Genomic DNA, 21814 nt, shown 5'->3' on the forward strand with positions numbered 1-21814 from the left:
AGACACAGTCCTTCCATGTTGGCCTGTACCTATGGGAAATATATACCAAACAAGGGAGGTCCCAGGACCAAGCCTTGTGGGATGCCAGTTGTAGCTGGTTTGTAGTCTGACATGGCTGCAGCATTTCTGACCATGTCAGTTCTGTCCTTGAGCTGGTTTGCAACCCATCTACTGACATAGGGGTTTATATTTAAGCTGGTGAGCTTATCTATAATGAACACGTGGGGTATTGTATGGAAGGCTTTTGCAAGGTCCAGATAGGCTGTGTGGACCACATTCCCCTCATCAATGGCCTTGATGACAGTTTCAAATGAGTCAAACATGTTTAAGGGGCAGGATCTGCCCTTAAGAAAGCCACACTGGGTAGGGTCCAGTGTCTGTAGGTCCCCAATATCTTTATTTCTGAGGTCCATGATGATCCTTTCCATAGCTTTGTAGACCAAGCTTGTCGGGATTCTGGGGTGATAGTTTGCAGTATCCATTCAGGCACCACCTTTGTGGAGAGGGACCACTGTTGCTGTACACTGCTCTTTGGGTACATATCCTGTGGTAAGGCAGAAATTGAGCAGTAGTGTTATTTGGCGTTCCATTCTTCTTGGAGTTCATGTTGGACGCAGCCCAGGACACCATCTCGTACCATTGATGCTGTGTGTTTTGCTTTGAAGATGCTGGCTGTTACCTCAGCATCTGCAATGTCAGGGGGCCAGCACTCTGCTGGGATAGATATTTGGCATTTTGGTGGGGGGGGGGGAATTTACACTGAACCTGTCAGGTTGGATGTTGGCAATGTGTGTGGGTTTGGTGTATTGTTTGTAATATTTGAGTAATTCAGAGCATATCTGTGAATTCCCACCAAGGTTCCTACCATCAGTTAAGAAAGCCTTGTGATTATCCTTAGTGTCCTGTACAATTTGTATCTTCATAGGTTCATAGGTTCATACTAGGCTATCTGACCTAGGGCATTTATAAGCCTAGCCAGAGTGTGTGTGGCTTTTGCCACCCCTTGCTATGTGAATATTATGCCCATTTAGGGTTTACTTTACTGTGCCTCTGTCTAGACGTGACACAGTGATGACCTCCAGTGTAAATCTATGATCTCCCATCCACTCGTCAAGACTCCTCTTGAAGAGAGTCAGTGAGGGGCTCTGCCTAACATGGACTGGGATTCTGTTCCAGAGTGTAGGGAGCCTCTGGGTTATGAATCTGTCCCTCCAGCACATCCTATTTATTTATGTGTTGAGGTTGAAATCTCTCGCTCTCATGGCTCTGATGGATTTGGATTTTCTGAGGTGGAGCATGTCCATTAATTCTGGATTGGACATGGCCTTGTACATCGGGCATACATCGCCTCTGAGTAGGCAGTATGTGACTGCATACAGCTGGGGTTTCTTCAGCCGGGCAGCATATGACAAATGTTTGAGACCCTTTATCCTCTTGGTGAGGTACTTTTAGGGTCTTTCTAACTGCTGCAGGTGTCGGGTAAGGTACATCTCAAATGGGGCATTGTACTCAATTATGGGCCTGATAAGAGAAGAGTATAGGGGCACAATGATCTCTCTTGATGTAGATGTGAATCCTTTCATGATAAGGTGGCCAATATAGAAGGTCTTCTTAGCCACCTTGGCAATGTGAGTATCACATGAGAGGTTACTGTCCACTTGTGTCCCTAGTTCCCTGATTACTTCTTCCATACATAATGGATTACCACCTATGTGGTAATTTGTGAGTACCATGTTTGGTATTTGGAGAGACATTCATACTCTCCAGTGTCTTCAGGAAGGCTGAGTGGGGTTCCTGGGTTTGAGAGGGTGGTCTGTAGCATGCTACAAACTGTACAGCAGTTTTGCCTATGGTTAATTGCACATGGATGGTCTCTGATGCTTCGTGCATTGTCAGTAACCTGGAGGTGTGGGTATCTTTGATGAATATGGATACTCCCCCTCCTTTTGTGGTTTGGTCCAGGTTTTGGGGCCGAAAAGCATGATATGAGGTATAACCTGGTAGTGCTGGGGTGCTCTCAGGAGCCTTGATGCAGGTTTCCGTCACTGCACAGACATCGATGTTCTCCATACTGGGGAGGGCCTCGAGAGCGTGCATCTTGAGGTTTAGACTTCTGGCGTTGAGCAGCATTACCCTTATGTTTTTTCCACTTATGTTTTCTAGGGAGGTGGGTTTGTCTTTTCAGCCTTGCCTACAAAAGGCACTATGGAGGTGGCAAGAGCCTTAGCCAATATCCAGACGCCCAGGGGTGACAGGTGCAAGCCATCCCTGGTGAAGCAGCGTGGCTTGTCAAGCATGTCATCCCAAGCAGACAGACATTGGATCCCCTTGGAATGACACCAGTAATTAAGCCAATTGTTAAAGCTGATCATTCTGTGTTTGTACTGTGGCATCATTCCTGGTGAGGGTAGGATGCTGCTCAGGGTCAGGGTCATACCGGCCTGGGCTACATAATCGGAGAGCTCCTCTATGTCTCTTTTCATGTAGTCCAGGGAGGTACGTCTCAGGTTATTCACACCAGCATGGATAATGACTGAGTCATATTTGTACTTGCTTTGGAGTGACCTGCGTGCTTGTGTTATGTGGCGGATTGTAGCGGCCTACAGGCAGCTTACTGTAACCTTTTCCTTGTTCAGTCTGGTGAGCGGGACATCAGTGTGTCTGACTATGGAGTCACCTATTACAAGTGTATCAGGCATGTTGTTTGCCCTTAAGGGCTGTGACTGTTGCACACTGACTTTGTGTACTATGTGTTGCATGTGCTATGTTTTGAGGTAGTGGTTGCTTGGGTGTCTGCTTTGGAGGCTTCTGTTGATTTGGTGGATTTTTAATTAGAGCCTCTGGGAATGTTTTTGTGTGTTTATGTCTTTGGTTTGCAGTTGTGATAGGTCTATGTGAGACTGGGTTTGTGGTGTGTGTGGTTACCTTCTCCTCCTGACTAGTTTTGACAGTACTGAGTTGAGAGAGTTTGGCCTCCAGTTTGGATAAATGGTTGCATCTCTCACATATATTTGTATTTCTTGGGGGGAGGAGGGGGTTGTCTGTGTACATGGGGCAGGTGTAACATTGCCTCAAGATTCACAGATTCAACATGTTGTAGCTGGCCTTAGTGGATTTTATGTGTGGTCATATTTTATTGCCATAATACTGATCAGAGATTACTTCCCTTTTTGTGATTTGCTCTATCATGTAGTAGCTTCCTCCTTCTCTTGCATGGTTTGGTAATGGTTGGGGTCCACCAGGCCAGATGTCTGCGTGTATGGAATTAGGTCTTGGTTTTATTTGGGATTGCATAATCCATGCATTCCTGAAAGTGTTCATAGAATGCATTTATAAAGGGTTCTGAGGTGTGGCTCATATTTTCCACAGGCACAGGGCCTTTAATGGATTCCACATCAGTTTGGAGGAGTGCAACATTTGCTTTACAAATGTTTTTCACTGTGGTTTTCTGCCCAGGGACTGGAGTCAGGATGTGAATATCCAGTGTGATTACTCTATGGTCTGGTTTTACCAGTGAGCAATACACTTCTCATCTTGCCATCCCGTACCCATGTTGCTGATTATCACATCCAGTATGCTTACCCCTCTTGTGGGAGTGGTAAGTTGTTCCTGAGCATTTTGGTTTATGAATTCTAGGAACCTTTGGCCTAGGGTGTTGGAGCTAGAATAATGCTCCCAGTCTATGTTTGAGTATTTTCAGTCGCCCAATATAATGTTGTTTGGAGAGCTTGATATTTTCATGTGTTCCAATGTAGGCCAAGTGCAGTTCCTGGCATTAGGAGGGTAGTCTGTAGCAGGCTACAAACTGGGAGGCAGTTTTAGCCACTGTTACTTGACCGTGGATAGTCCATGCTGCTTCTTGTTGTGGTACCAACATGGGCGTGTGGTTATCCTTGACAATTATTGCTAGTCACCCTCCTTTTGTAGTTTGTTCCATGTTTTGGGGCTGTAAAGCACGGTATGAGGTGTAACCTGGTAGTGTTAGGGTGCTCTTGTGAGCCTTGACCGAGTTTTCTGTTACAGAACAGATATCAACATTCTCCATGCTGAGGGGAGTTTAGACTGCATGCATCTTGCAGTTTAGACTTCTGGCATTGGGTAGCATTACATCTAGGTTCTTATCCCTTGTGATACCTATGGAGGTAGGTTTGTGTTTTGAGCCTTACCTATTCAAGGCACGGTGGGGGTGACAACAGCCTTTGCCAGTATCCAAAAGGCCATGAGTGATAGGTGCACACCATCCCTAGCAGGTGGAGCATCGTGTCTTGCTCAGCATGTCATCCCAGGCTGGCACGCATTGGATCCCCTTTGACTAACAGCAATACTTAAGCCAATTATTGTAATTGATCATCTCGTCTTCATATTGTGGCATCATGCTTGGTGAGGGTAGGATGTTAGTCAGGGTCATCAAGTTTGCATATACCACATGGTGTTACATTGCTTAACACATGGCAATCATGGCTCAGGTGGTGCTGCAGGGCTGTCTATGTTGGATGCACATACTACACTCCCTGTACATGTTTGAAAGCAGGTTGTGTCAACTTAGGCATCCCTTTTACTATATGTGTGAGTCAGAGAGAGGTATCATTTCCAGGGTTCTTACTGAGCCAGTGTATGTGCTATGCGTTGCCGCTTGGCCAAGGCCAAGGCATACTGGGCACGCCTCCTTCTGCCTACTGGGGCAGGCCCAGGTTGTTCCACCTCCTCTGAGTCACGCTCTGCCTGTGATTGGCTTGGCAATGGTGGGGGGCTGTTTGGCCCAGCCCTATGCTGGTCCTGCTGCAGCTGTTTTCACAGAATCATATTATGTAGCATAGCACATACTATGACAATTTGGGTACATGTAGTTGGTGAGTACTGCAAGGCTCCACCAGATGTGTCCAGGCACCGGAACCGTGACTTGAGCAGCCCAAACACACGCTTGATTACATTTCGTGTTTGTGCGTGTGCCTCATTATGGCGTTCTTGTTCAGGTGTGTGTGCATTTCTGATGGGTGTCATCAGCCACGGCTCGAGTGCATAGCCAGCATCCCCCACTAAGTGACCATGTGGGATGTCCCCATTGGCAAATGTCTGGTACAGCTGCGTCAAATGCCAGATATGGGAATCATGGTAGCTTCCAGGGCAGCCAGCACACACATTCATTATTATGCCCTAGGCATCACACACGACCTGACAGTTGATGGAGGGGAAGCCCTTGCGGTCAATGTAGGCCCTACCCCACTCACCAGCTGGTGCTTTGATGCGTATATGCGTGCAGTCTATTGCACCCACTACCTCAGGGTATTCCGCTATTTGCTGGAAGAGACGCATATTGCTGGCCAATTCCTCATGGGAAATGGGGAAATATACATGATCACTGGCATGTGCTGACATGGCATCCCGGAACTGGTGCAGTACCCTGGATGCTGATGCCTGTGATATCCCCATCATATCACCAGTTGGTCTCTGGAAGGTACCTGTTGCTAGTATTCTTAGGCCAACACATACCTTGGTTTCCACTGGGATGGGTTCCCCTCTGTTGGTTCTGTGTGTGAGGCGTGGCCTGCACAGCTCAACAATTTGCTCTAGGAGGTCTCTGTCCACTCTATAGCGCTCCACTATCTCCAGCTCATGTAACCCCTGGTAGGTGACCCTGGGCCTGTACACTCTTCTCCGTCTCCTCACTGTGGGTTGTCCGGCAGCATTTGCATAGTCACCACCCTCAGCAAGTTGCATATGTCTCCTTATAACAGCTATGGCAGCTGCTAGCATTTTTGGTCTGAGTGAAGCTTTTTCAGTTTTCACTTCTAATAGCTTACTCCTCTGTTGCAGTGTCTCTTGAGAGAAACATTCTGCACTGTTGTTTGCAGAGTTTTAAGTGCTGGGCTGGGCTACTGTTCTGCCTGTGTAATTGCCTGCTTCTGATTGTTTTCACCTGCTAGCTCTGCCAGTAATCCCTGCTAGCTTCCTACTATTTCTCATGCTTCCTTTTTCCCTTCTGTTTCCTCAGGCGCATACCAGCCAAAACACACTCACAGCGGCTAACACGCACGCACACATGCTTAGACGGACTAGAATCTGCTTAATCGGGTTAAAACGTGTGCACACCAGCGCAAACAAGCGTACAGGTGTTTAAACAGACTCCAACATGCTTATTCTGCCTTAAATGCACGCATTCACGCTTACACGCGCGCACTCTCTCTTACCCATGCCTACCAGCGCACACACGCGCGCATGCACGCCCTGCAAGAAACTTTGGTGTTATCCATAGTGTACACCTTCCATTTCTTGGCTTTCCCATGCCTACTTGTTGACATTCCTCTTTCCATGATGTGTGCCTGACATCTTTCACATGCCACTGTGCTCCAATGAGCTGCATTTCTTTCATACATTCCCCCCTGTGATGTCACCTATCTCCTACTCTGTTACTCCCCCTTATCCTACTCCTACACTGCACAGAATGTGCTCATTTCCTATGTGACAGTACGATTCACTATCCTACCACTCATTTACATGGGATTGCCTACTAATGCTTAGTTACATGTCTTACACTCAGCTTCCCCCCTTAGCAACCCCTACTCGGTGGCCATGTTGTTTTCAGCCTGCTATTCCCTTACATTGTAAATTCATGCTTTGCATAAAACCCACGTTTGTGGGTTTAATTTTTTTATTTTTCTGTTTTTTTATAGCGCAGCCCATTTGCACGGCACTGTGCTACGTTTAAACATCTTTATTTTATTTTTGCATCGGGGTACGTTGCCAGTGGCTACATATTTGGCCATTGGCATGCTGCCTGGGACATTTGCAACCTTTATTTGGAGCTGACAAGGCTCCATTGTGTTATTTGCAGAACGGTACTCAGTTATCAACTGAGTACATTTCTGCAGATAACACGGCTCTTACACGGGAAGGTTTCTGCTTCCTGGATCACAAAATTACCTCATTTGCATGCCTTTCAGCTGCAAGTGAGGTAATTAGCATATCCACACCCTGTCCGTGTAAGAGCCGTTTTAGGTGCTCTCTTACACGCACATACAGGCTGTTCCTGGATCCCGATGGCTGCATGGAGTCTTACACTACTCTTAGACTCCGTGCAAGCCATCGTGAATCCTGCCGATTGTTTGTGTTCCTAAAGAAATTACTGTAACTTCAAGTCAAGTTTTACCACCATTGATGTGCAGTGATCATGGGGTCATAAAGGTGAATTTGTTGCTAGGTATTTCTGCCAAACTGAAATCTAAGCCAATGCACAGAAGGTCAATTACAGATTATAGGGAAGCAAAAAAGTTGCTATATAAAACTAACTGAAGTGAGGTGTTCAGTGGAAAACTGCAAATGGAATGTGGAAAGTTTTGAAAGAGAAATTGAGTGCAAAAAGTAAAAAAAAATGCTTAACATCAGGATCTAGGCACGTAACATCAGGGGGTATATTTCCATAAGAACAAGATACCTGATTAAGGTGAGAGACAAAAAATATAAGAAATGGAAGAGAGGTCAAACTACAACTTTGAAAACTGAAATAATTGATCTGGACAAACAGATTAAGCATAGTGTTAGACAAGATCAAGAAAAATTTGAAGAAAATTTATATAAAGATATTGAGCATACTAGGAAACCTTTTTATAGATACATAAGATGTGGAAGGAGTAAAGATACACAAATTGATAAACTGTGTGCAGATTCTAAAATTTATTCTCGACACAACAGATTATAAATATAGTTACAAAATCTTATGCAAAACAGTTTGGCTCCACATAAGGGGTGGTAAGTTGTTCTAGTGACATCCAGGTAACCCCAGATACTGGAATCAAATTATATTATATTGAAAAAGAACTGTGCAAACTGGATCCAAACAAAGCGCAGGGAGGAGACGGAATAGGTAACAATGATTTGAGAACACTTAAGCAAGAACTTACACTGCCATTCCATGTATTATTCACTAGGTCATATGAATATGGGGAGATTCCTCAAGATTGGAGACATGCACTTATTAAACCTGTCTTTAAGGGAAAGGGGAGTAGGACAAACCCAGAATCATACAGAACCTTAAGTCTACTTTCATGTTGTGGAAAAATAATGGAGAAGGTAATACTGGAAAAGTTATTGTCAGAACTGGATAGGTTGGGACTTGAAACCATATATCAGCATGCATATGTTGAAAATAGATCTATTACCACCTGTAACATGATGTTCTATAACAATATAATAACAGCTATGAATGAAAACTTGTGCTGTGATGTGATTTATATAGATTTAACTTCAGCATTTGACAGGATTATGCACAAAACACTGATCAATAAATTAGTACAACTAGGTATTGATGTACTGTTGATAAGATGGATAGCTGCATGGCTTACAAATAGGACATGGCAAGTATCATACACTAACTGGACAGGTGAAATCCTTGGTTACATTCAAGGTGTCCCACAGGGCTCTGTACTAGGCCCTTACTTGTTTAGATTGTATCTTTCAGACCTTACTTTTTCATCTGAGATGTTCTACAGTCTATATGCTGACGACCTGAAATTGGGTAAACTGATTACAAGTGTTACAGATAAGGCACATCTGGAAAATAATTTGACTAAATTGACCATTTGTGCACAGGAGAATAATATGTTGATAAATACATCAAAAACTAAGCATATGAGATTTGGGAGACATAAACTGAAAGGTGAATATTTAATACAGCACACAATGATTGAAACTGTAGACTCATTTAAGGACCTGGGTGTATGGGTAGATTCAGCTATGAGTTTTTCTAATCATATCAACAAATTGGCTAATTTTAGTTATAGAACTATAGCTTGTATAAAAAGATTTGTAAAGTCTAGGAAATCAAACATAATGAAGTCATTGTTTGTTAGTTACATTAGACCCAAACTTGAGTATGGAATAACAATATGGAAATCCTATAGCAAAACAAGCATGAATAAACTGGAAAGAGTAAAGTGGAAATATACTAAGGGCATCCATGGATGTGAAAATGTAAGTTATTATGAAAGACTAAAATATCTGAACTTGTACATTGTCTCTTACAGATATTTAAGAGGAGATCTTATTCAGGTATATAAGGCATTTAGGGATAACTACTTCTGGGAATGTTTGGGGTTATCAAAAAGCACTAGAGAATCGTCAGATAAACTATGTAGAAGATTCTATACGAATGAGAAGTGTACTAATTGGTTCTCTGACAGAGTAGCTGATGCTTGGAACAGACAACCAAATTACATTAAAGCAAGTACTAGTTTAGATATTTTTAAGAACAGCCTGGACATTTATTATGGGAACAAGTGTTTTGGCATATTGGCAAGCTAGAAGGGCTTTAATGCCCATGCTTGAAACATTTATATGTATGTATGTATGTATGTATGAATGTATTTAGTAGGATGTATGAGGCCTGTATCATCAGAAATTGCTGTAAGGCTAGCTCCCAGGCCATCACTGCTAACAGGCAAAGAGGATATGATTTTGTACCCCCTTGTTTGTATTGAAAGATTTAGCAAAAAAGTTGAGAGGAATGCACAAAATCAAACCTCTCAACTTCCTCTTATTTTGCAGAATGTCCCTGACTTTGCCTCATATTTTTCCCATCTCTGAATTTCTGGTAAAATACTAATAATTACAGACAAGTCAGTAATGCCAGATATAAGAGTTACATGTTTCTGACTGTTCAGAAAATGCATGTCAATTCAGAACCTGTTATCATATTAACTTTTTAAATAAATTTATCCCTAATTTTGCCCCTTGTTAATTCTGGCTAGGTCCAGAATATGTGAGCAAAGCTTAGAGGTTTACAGTCCCCACTCCCTTCCACCGCAGCCAACTGTGGTGAATGGAAATTAAAATAAATAAATAAATGTGTGTGTGTGTGTGTGTGTGTGTGTGTGTGTGTGTGTGTGTGTGTGTGTGTATATTTATGTCTATATATATATATATATATATATATATATATATATATATATATATATATATATATATATAGGTCCACTTCTTAATTTTGAAAGATCACAATCTCGAGATTCATAATATCTAACCCAGAATCCAGAGGTTGTGAAATCTTGAAATTAAGAAATAAAAATAAATAAATAAATAACATGACAACTGCTAAAACTATGTTTTTACAGAGGGAGAGCCCCCCTGCACCTACCACACCCCCTGCAACCTAAATATAGTAACTCCGAGATCGCTGTACAGTGAAGAGAATGGTAATTTACATCGCTATACAGTACAGAACGAGAACATTACAATTCTCTTCAGTTTAACGCAATCTCAGAATTAGTATATTTAAGCTGTAGGGGGTGTGGGGGATGCAGGGGGGCTTACCCCCATGCAACAGCACAGTTTTAGCAGCTGTCATGTTTTTTTTTTATTATTTATTAATTTTGAGATTTTACAACCTCGAGATTCTGGGTTCGATATTATGAATCTCGAGACTGTGATCTTTTGAAATTACGAAGTGGACCCATATGTGTGTGTGTGTGTGTGTGTGTGTGTGTGTGTGTGTGTGTGTGTGTGTGTATATATCTACATACATATATATCAATAAAAATATATTTGTGTATATATATATATATATATATATATATATATATATATCAATAAAAATATATTTGTATATATACATGCATATGTGTGTATGTGAGTGTGTGTGTGTGTGTGTGTGTGTGTGTGTGTGTGTGTGTGTGTGTGTGTGTGTGTGTGTGTGTGTAGATATATATATATATATATATATATATATATATATATAAAATATATATATATATATATATATATATATATATATATATATATATATTATGCATATACATATATATCCACACACACACAAATATACATATATGCAACATGAATATATATTATCTATAGACATAAATATACAGATATACAAAGATAGGTATGTAATACATTCATGTGTTTGAAAGACACTTTGTCAAACAGGGAAAAAGTAGGTATGTGTGATCAAAAATCAGCTGACTGCACATACCTTTTTTTTTTCTTATCTCCAGCACAGTGGGGATAAAGGAATTTGCCCTTTCCCCACTGTTGCATGATGGTAGAGTTGGTATATGTAATTAGGGGTTGTGAAGGAGTGCTAGGGGGGCTTACACCCAACCAAAAATTTTATTTGGTATCGAGTGCTGGTGCTTGGTCAGATGATATTCGCTAAGTTCAACATTCATCTTAGAGGTATGCATCCATATATATAAATATATATATATATTTATATATATATATATATATATATATATATATATATATATATATAAGAAATATCCATTTATGTACATACACACACACAGACACACACACACACACACACACACACACACGCACTTATATATAATCTATATATATATATATATATATTGAGAGAGAGAGAGTGAGCAAGATATATATATATATATATATATATATATATTATATATACACAAACATACATGTTTGTGTGTGTGTGTGTGTGTGTGTGTGTGTGTGTGTGTGTGTGTGCCTGCAGAGGGTAGTCTAACTATAGAGCCCATAGTTTAATCTGACTTCCGGCCAGTATCTAAAAAATGAAAACATACCTATGAAAGGAAAACTGTCAACTAAGCTCTACATCACCTGGATATTGGGCAGTCTCTGGGAGTTTGACTACTTGACTCGAAATTGGTGGGAAAGCATTGAGTTCAGTTATTAAAAGCAACCGATTGAACATACTTGACTGCACATTTCTCAGTAGTAATAGATGCCTGGAGACTGACAACTCAAAAAACATTGCAATCTAGTCATCACTTTCTAGTAATGCATGAATATGACTAGAGACTTTTGAGAGCTGTGCAGTCTAAGTGCTTTAATCAGTTGCTTTCAGCAACTGAATCCAGGTGCTCAGACTGCAGAGTACTGGGACATGGGCTGATTTCCATGGAGAAAAAAAAGTTCTATTTTTTTACTGGGGCACTCATCTGGACATAGTATTCCACAGCTGGAGCATATGTTCTAGTGTGGTGCCACCTCTGGGCTCTGACAATCAGCCTGCCTAAGAATACTCTTTATTTCAGTGACCTAAACTGTGGCCTACTCTATAGACCAGGGTCCAGTGCTGGGAGAACAGGGCAATTCAGGATCAAAGTCATAACTGTCTCTAAGTCAGGAGACTACAGGTCAGTCGGCTCCAGGTTAATATTATCTTTGGAGAGTCACTGATGATTTTTGTATGACCTGTTTTCCCCATCCCTTTGAAGACAGTCACTTTGTACATTACCAAAGCCCAACCTACAATAGTGGAATGAGGTGCAAGATTCCACACATTAAGCCTAGACACATTGCAAAATACTGTTTTCTGTAATCAGTGCACTGTCCTGATGGTACATTACTGTTGTGTCCGTTCTATCACAATTGTCACTCAACACCAAGGTTTTTCACCCCCTAGCTCACTGAGAAGGGCAGGCTAACGTCAACCATTCACTCCCAGCCCACCCCTTTCAAGTTTCTGCAGCTCCAGGATTGGGTACTTAACTCACATACATGGGATGCAATCAGGTCTTTGTCCTTCAGTGGCACAGAGGCAGTTTTGTCCCTTCAGTCATCAAGGATGTGGATTTCCAGTAAATAAAGCATGTGACCCCTGAGTAAATCTTCAATATCCTACACCATTATAGCTCTTGTTTTTCAAATCTTCTACGGCTCTGATTTCCTTTAATCTCTTGAATCCTACATGATACTCCAAGCGCACTCCTATCAGGGCTTTATAAAGCAGGGATCTGCACTCACTTCCCTGCTTCTAAAGAAACTTCTCCTAAAATGCAGTGCTAGATATCACATTTGTTTGTAGCTAGTAAATATTTCTTTGAATAGTTCAATACCCCACTGAGTTTGATGCCAATATATTTTTCTTCACTTCTTTGGTTATCTTTAAAGGTTGTCTTTTCATAGTGATGTAGCAATAGGGCATATTTCTGTGCTACATGTAGACGATCTTGTGTGTGCGTACTTTTACAGTAATATCCTCATTTATAGTCCCTTGCTTGATGGCAACTGGTAGGTTTCTAATGGCATTCTCTCTCCGGGAATGACTACCTCTAATTCAATTTGGTATATTTAGCAAAGACAATGAATGATACTATTGTTAACATGTTTATTCAATTTTATTTCAAGCAGTGATAACTATTAGCAATTCGCATTGCTTCCTCATATACTTTACTGATAATTTTTTTGTAGACATTATTTTCATCCAAGTTACTTCTAATGATTTCTAATTTCTTTTCTATTCTTATTTTTTCATGTAAGAATATCCCTTTATTAACTGTGCTATTAACTGGTCATTCAAATATATTCTTTCTTCTCTTGTTAGGTGTCTCTTTTTCTCTCATCTGAAAAATATATATATATATATCTATAGCTATCTCTCTCTCTCTCTCTCTCTCTATATATATATATATATATATATATATATATATATATATATATATATATACTATTGTCTCAGTGCCCTGTGCGCTCATTTAACAATCTATGGTATGGAGTACACTGTAATGGCACATAACAAGAATACCACAAACTAAAGAGAACCCACTTATTATTTTCTAAATCTTTTCACTTTCTAATGTCTGTCTTTTTGTGGCTTCTTCATCAAAACATAAGTTGTTCACTAAAGTTTGTAAAAAATATGTACTCCTGGGTTTTCAAATGTTGTCATCCTTGTTACATAGCCTATGTGTCTATTAGCTCTACTACACATTTGTATTTACACACAGAAAACTAGTTTGTTGTTGGCTAGGATCTCCAAGTCCTTTTCTGTGTTCTTAACCTCCAGTCTTCTGTTAAACTTGCCTTCAGTAAAATGTGGCACCTGATGAAATTCTGAAAGCCATAACTGCAATCTGCAGACCAAATGTAGGAGAATATTTATAATAAGACTGCAGCACCTGAGAATATTTTCCTTACTCAGAGGTACAACATTCTTGGAGTTAGTGTACAAAACTAAAATGGTTGTGGGGGCCTAGCCTCCAAGGAAAGAGATGCAAGGGGAAACCTATCAGAAAGCACCTTAAAGGTGTACCAGTGTGTTTCAGAATTCACCGCTTTGTATATGAATAACATTTTATTTTTTGAAATGCTGGGACACTCAGAAGTCCAGAGATCTACGTTCTGATAGGGAGCTAAGCAAATGAATGCGATAATGATGATGTTCCATTAAGATCATGTTTAATGATTTTCCCTTTGTGCTTGTGATCACCTACTGGTAATAAAATTAACATTTTTAATCCAAGCAAAGCTAAAATAAGAGGTTATAAAATTCCAGCATTTTGCTGAAATGTCACTAAAGCAGCTGTAAATATCCTACCCCATTCAGTACACCCTGCTTGGATGTATTGACATAATTCAGGGATAGAATCACTGATTAGTTAATATGTGGAGTGCTAACTAATTGTAAGCAATTTGTTTTATAAATGGAACTAACTGATTTACAACTGTTTATCAGTTGATACTTTCCCCTTTATTACACACACACACACACACACACACACACACACACACACACACACACACACACACACACACACACACACACACACACACACCTGTTTCAAAATAAAAAAGAAACACAAAGAACAAAACATGGTGAATTGTAGCTCTAGTTTATGTAAGCCCCTAAAACAGCATTATTAAAATACAACAAAGGTGTATTGTACTTCCAAATAAGCATTTTTTTGTAGTGGGGGAAACATTAAACATGAACTTAAAATAAAATGACAACAAAGGTAATTACAAAAGTGTGTCTCTAACAACAGATGCAACATATCTGTGAAAGACTTACTTGAAGGTAACATACCTTAGATCTATGAGAAGTTAACCATTGAGTTGCTACCATTCTCACTTCAGCAATGTCCTTGCTCCAAACCTGTGATGAAAATGGGTTTATTAAATGATTTGGTCCCTGTTAAGTTTTGTCAAACTTGTTGCATTCTGAGACCTTTGTAATATTTATGTGCTGTCTAACTTTCTCCTGAGGCTTCACTGAAGAAAGGTCCTCATCATTACCATGGAGAAGTCTCAGTTTCATGGAGCAAACTGATGAACCTCTAATCATAATCTAGATGGACCAAGTTCAACTTTGGGCAACATCCCTTGAAGAGCCAGAAGGGGAAGGTGGGAATGACTAGCTAACATTGGTCACTTACCTTTAGCGAAGCAGGCAGCCAATCCACTTGCATGACTGCCTCCTATCAAATGCAGGAGAGAAGACATGCACCATGTAGGAGTAATGATGTCTGTGCCCAACAAGATGTGCAAGTAACAGTAGACACATTTCTGGCAAAGCACATTAGCCCATGATTACATCCTTGGTGTGGTACTTTAAAAGTACTGTAGAAGTCAGGCTGCAGTAAGGAGGAATCGATTAATAGGAAAATTGTCCACCATTGCCCCAATAAGAAATTAAGAATTTGCATACTTGGGGCTGTTAGATAGTTGTCCAGCCTGTGGAAAATTAGTGTCTTTCTTTAAGCATTGGTGGCCCTGTTTGGGGAGAGGGGTAAAGCCAGACTCTTATGCTGCTAGACAAACATGATCCTGTTGTGATGCCCCTGCCCTGACCCAGTAATCAAGGAGCCTCAATCCTCACCACTAACACCAGTGAAGGATGTGCACATTGGGAGGATGACAAGTACACACACAGTAAAGTGCAATTTCCCTTAAGACCACACAGAGATCACCTTCAGTCTGGGGCTGGTTTCTCTCTCTCTCTCTCCAGATCGCCAATAAGGCTCCCTACTGGCACAGCTATCGGGTTAATATCTCAGCTGAGTGGTCAAGCCGAAATCTCCAGTACCCCCTCTGTCCAACCAGTGCTTCTTTTCCCTGCCCAAGTAGCTGATACACACACACATACACTTTAACATTTGATTTATATACAGACACACAGACACTCCTGAGGAAAGCTGCCACAGGTTCACTAGCTATGCCCCCTTCTGCCTAGACTATAAGGTACAAAGCACTGTTGTCAACCACCCTTATCAGCTACTCTAAGGCCCTTCCCAAAGGGTGACCAATTCTACTTTGTAATGTTACTGTTATCCAAATGGTAAGTGAGACCAGAACTTTTAAGCCTATTCCAGAGTGGCCTGTACAATATCACCAAATACATATGGAAGTACGCACAGAGATTAAATATCTCTATACAAAACCAGCCACAATTAAAAGGTTTAAATATATTTAATAATAAATAATAAAAGCACAAGACTACTTGACACAGTGACAGTAGAGTTTAGAATCAGAGAAAATATTTTAAAACAACATTGCAGGACAGTCTCACATAAATACAGAAAATATCTAGACTACTCTTGTTATATTCCTCTTAGAAGCTTGCCTAAAATTGGAAGTCGTAAAACAATTAACAGTTTTGCATTTTAAACTTAGTAATTATTTCTGTCTTAAGACAACAGAAAGAAACTCACTGCAGACATTCTGTCTTCTAGCTGTGGTAAATACAATTGTATAATATAACTCTTTGCTTATGTTCTCAGAGTTTGCATGTTAACTCTGTATGTTCCAGCTTCTACTATGAAAACATACATTTGCACAAGCATATAGTCCATATACATTTCTGCTCTTTTCCAGTAGGGTGCACTGTGGTTACATTTTTGAAGCTCAGCACATAATACACAGGTTACTTACATTTGTATACAAGCCTATGGATCATATTAATATTTACAATGACATAGAATTATTTACAAAATTCTACCTAGCTGGGCTGGCAGCCTTCATAATTCTCCCCCCACGAGAACTCAAGCTAGTTTTTCAAGTGACCCTTGAGAAATGTTGCTTGAGAGGGTTGAGTTTATCTGGGAATACATTACCCCATTTCCTGTCTTGAGAGCCCATCTGCATTGGCATTGCTAACCTCACTGCGGTGATGCAATGTCATATCATATGCTTGCAACCCTAGGCTCCACCTTAGCAACTTGTAATTTTGCTGGCTGGCTTGATGTAACCATGTTAGGGGACTGTGGTCTGTAACTGCAGTGAATTTCCTTCCATACAGATAAGGCTGAAGTTTCTGCAGTGCCCACACTATGACTAGGCATTCCTTTTTTACAGCTGCATAGCATTCCTCCCTGGGTTGGAGCCTACGACTGAGATAAATCACTGGGTGCTCTTCTGCCTCTGAAGAAATCTGGCTAAGTACAGCCCCCACCCCATGGTTTGAAGCATCCAGCTGCAGAACAAATTCTTTGCTGTAATCTGGACTGGCTAACACAGGAGGGTGGGGGTCATCCCAAAACTTCTTTAAGCTTCTGGAATGCCTGTTCACATGCTGAGGTCCACACTACCTTATCTGGCCTGTTTTTCCTTGTCAGGTCTGTGAGGGGAGCAGCTATGGTACTATAACTGGGGACAAACTTTCTGTAGTACCCTGCTGCCCTAAGAATGCCTTTAGCTGCTTTTTGGTAACAGGTGCAGGCCATGCCTGAATGGCTTCCACTTTGGCCAGTTCTGACCTGATCTTACAACTCTCCACTCTATGTCCTAGGTAGGAGACCTCTGCCATAGCCACCTGATATTTGCTGGGCTTGATGGTCAACCCTGCCTTCTGTAGTCTGCCCAGCACCTCCCTGACATGCTTAAGGTGCTTTTGCCAGGAATGGCTGTAGATGGCAATATGATCTAGGTAAGCAAGGGCAAAACCTCCTGCTCCTGCTAGGATATGACCAACTAGCCTCTGGAAAGTCACTGGGGTATTTTTCATCTAAAAGTGCATCTTTGTGAACTCATACTAGCCAAAAGGAGTCACAAAGGCTGACCTCTCTCTAGCAATGGGAGTCAAGGGCACCTGCCATTAACCCCTGGTAAGATCAATGGTGGTAAGATATTTAGCCCCACGCACCCAGCTGCTCTAGGGCTTCATCTGTCCTAGGCATGGGGTAAGCATCTGACTCTGTGTGACTATTTAATTTCCTGTAGTCCACACAGAACCTAGTGCTGCCATCCTTCTTTTGTACCAGCACCACTGGGGAGTCCCAGGGACTGTTGGACTCCTGAATTACCCTTAGTTGCAACATTTCCTGTATCTCCTCCCTCAGTCTGTTTGAATCTCTCAGACAACATATAAGGGGCCTACCTAATACGCCTTTGGGGTCCTGTATCCACATGGTGCTCCACCAGGTGGGTGCACCCTGATTTCCCAGTGAACATGTCCCCAAACTCCTGTAACACCGCTCGGATTTCTTGAACCTGGGGAGGAGATAGCTGCTGGGACATTGCTACCCCTCCCACTGAGGTGTCAGTCCAAGATTCACTGAGGAGAACAGTGCCAGTAGAGTTCAGAATCACAGGAAATATTTTAAAACATTGCAGAACAGTCTTACATAAATACAGACAACATCTAGACTACTCTTGCTGTATTCCTATCTATCTCTAACAGATACTATGCCCTAAATATCTTGCTTACAGAGCCAGGTAGATATAGATGAGAAGTGCTGTTGAGATGTTTACAGGTCCAGAACAAAATTCAAAATGCACTGACTTTCTTTCTGAGATAGTTCTTAAATTAATAATACATATTACTGCTGGGTTAGCTGGATGGCATCACTATTTGACACCTGAATCTAGTTCCCAAGCTAAACAGCTACCAACAGAATTTAACATGTCTCTATGGAAGATATGAATCTCTTAGAAGCTGACACTTATCTCTTAGAAGCTTGCCTGAAACTGGAAATCCTAAAACAATCAACACTTTTACATTTTAAACCTAGTAATTATTTCTGTCTTAAGACAATAGAAAGAAACTCTAGCTGCAGAAATTCTGTCTTCTAACTGTGGTAAACACAATTGTATAAATCTTTACTTATTTTCTCAGAGTTTGTAAGTTAACTCTGTATGTTCCCACTTCTATGAAAACATACATTTGCACAGGAATATAGTCCATATACATTTCTGCTCTTTTCCAGCAAGGTGCATTGTGGTTAAATTTTTTTAAGCTCATCACATACACAGATTACTTACATTTGTAGACAAGCCTATGGATCATATTATTATTTACAATGACATAGAATTATTTACAAAATTCTAGCTAGCTGGGCTGGCAGCCTTCACACTTGGCACAAGCAGATCTGAGAGGTATGTACAGAGGAAGAGGAACTGACCTCCCTTGATGATTATCTAGATGATGGCTCCTCCTGTCAACTCTTACCTTCAAATGATAAAATGAGTTGGAGATCTATGAGAAGAGGTTTTGACAGTACATTTGCATTAAAGGGAAAAGACCTAGAAAGAAACAAAAAATACATGGAGCAGAGTAGTCTAACTGCATAATATACAGTCATGAGTTCACTGTGTAAAGTATTGTTCCTTCCCTGTCCTGTCTTCTCACCAACACAATTATTTTCATTGTGTGAGTGATGATTTTCTGCTAGTGGCAGTTTTTATAGTTATCAGCAGAAGGCAAGCATCTTTCATGAAATAACAAGATGGAAGCATTGTGCTTTTTGTGCTTGTAAATAATAACTAATATGAGGGTATTGAGGATATGTTTTTGAATTGTTTAGTCGTCTGCCTAAGTACTCATTGTTTATATTGTCAAAAATGCTGATAACATTATGAAGGCTCTATAGAAGGAGAATCTGACCCCTGACCCACATCACATGGTTTGTACATTCAGTTAAGTTGGTAGACAAAGGTTTCATCAACAAAGGCTGAAACATTTATAATTTTACTTCTAATGCACAGACAATCTGGACCTTCTTAGGCCATTCTATAAAACCCTGAAAGTTGCTGTAGTAAAGTCAACTGAAGAATGTCTTCTCTCCATGGAAGGTGATCTAAGGGGTTCCTATTATTTATTATTTATTTATTTTACATTTGGTGACCGGGATAGTCCGTCTGGGTGTGAGCCCATTTTCAGCTGAGGCCTGGGGAGAAAAGCTCCAATAAACAAGAACATTGACAGGTACAGTGTCGGTTTTACATAGAATTTAACAGAAATATCTAGAGACAATAAAGAAAGTACAATACACAATAGGCACTTTAGTGAAAAGGAGAATGTTATTACAAAATAGTAAAGTCATCTCTCTCTCTCTCTCTCTCTATATATATATATATATATAAATATATATATATATATATATATATTTTTTTTTTTTTTTTTGGAGGGCAGGGGTCCATCTTTAGTTGATCATTTGAGTATACTTTAATATGTGTACATACATATATATATATATATATATATATATATATATATATATATATATATATATATATACCCTTACAAAAGGAAAGAAATTATCAAATTATACTCATATTATAGGTAGCTGATAGGTGGTGTTAACAAGTGGGAGTGGGGTATACATGGAGACTATAAAATTTAGGGGATAAAATGAAAATGATCTTAATGTACGCTGCAGCACATGTTGGTGGAGTACAAACAGCTGGACAGTATGCAGTGCAGCAGACACTGGGAAATGGGATTTAAGCATTGGCTCTAATCAGTGGTGGCACTTGAGGACTAACTACAATCCTTGGTGAAGGCTGCAATGGATAAATTACTGGCATGCTATACTGTTACTGGAGTCAACCACTAATCCCACTGACCCAAGTCCATAAGGAGCATCTCCAGACAACTGTTCATGGTACAAGTGGCATTCAGGCCCTCTGCTTGCCAGAAGACTACTGAAAACATGTCAAGCACATACAGAGAAAAACAATACATTTTGGTCTGTCTCCTTAGTACAAACCTTTAGTAAAGTTCAGATTCAGTCTTCAAATACCATAATATTCTTTTACAAATGTGAAATAGCAACTCAGCGATCTGTAATATAATAAGTTCTAGCACCTAATGCAATGAGAGCAGTGGGCATGTACTATGGGATTTCCAATGCTAGTGAACAAAGGAAAGGGGGGCATGGAAGAACTTTAAACTTAACCTTGCTTTTATTTATTTATTTTATTTATTTTACATTTGTTGACCAGGATAGTCTAATACAGTTAAATACTACAAATTTTAAACAGTTCAGGAATCTTCACAGTTTATACAAAAAACATGTTACAAACATTAGATAAGATATTTTAGATTTTATGTACAAGACTTCATTAGTAACTAGAAAGTAATTGTTAAACAAATGCATACTTCAAGTTTCAACAGTTCAGCAATGCTCAAAGTTTAAACAATACGTGTTGCCTGCCTTAGGTAGGATGCTTTAGAATTATATGCAGAAGAATTTGACTAGGTATTTTAAATTATCTCTATTAGGATAAGATATGTTTTTGCCAAGGATAGGCCTTGATCTAAAAAGACACAGATAGAGCAGGAATTAGGTCTTAAGAGAGGGTATTTGGGATATAGTATGAGATTAGTCTGGATTTGTACAGGGACAGAACCAATGGGTTTTAAGATAGAGTTTCAGATTGTGTTTAAAAAGTGTAAATCAAGTCAGTGATGTAAGTTCATGGGGGAGTTGGTTCCAATACTTTCCAACTGCATTTGAGAACAGAGCATCTCCTGCCATGTTATTAGATTTACATGTTGATACAAGTAATTTATTAGATGAGTGTAAAGTTGAAAGGTTCTTATATTGGGTAATGAGACTAGGAAGTATTGGGGTATTGGTAGGTTGGAAAATGGTTTTGTGCGCAATGGTGAGTTGTTTAAAGTGAATCTGATTCAGAAGCTCTAACCAGCCTAATTGTTTCAGATTATGGCAGTGATGGGTCCTAAAGGAGGAAGCAGTAGCATAAAGAAGTGTGGAGATAAGGTGGGAATAGGCAATAGTGGTTCTGGCCTAGTGGGGAGAAAAAGGGTTTTATCCTACAGAGGGAGCCTAGTTTCCTGTTGACAGTTTTTATGGTAATGTTGATA

This window comes from Protopterus annectens, chromosome 8.part0 (assembly GCF_019279795.1).
Source record: "Protopterus annectens isolate FY-2018-M chromosome 8.part0, PAN1.0, whole genome shotgun sequence".
Classification (NCBI taxonomy): Eukaryota; Metazoa; Chordata; order Ceratodontiformes; family Protopteridae; genus Protopterus; species Protopterus annectens.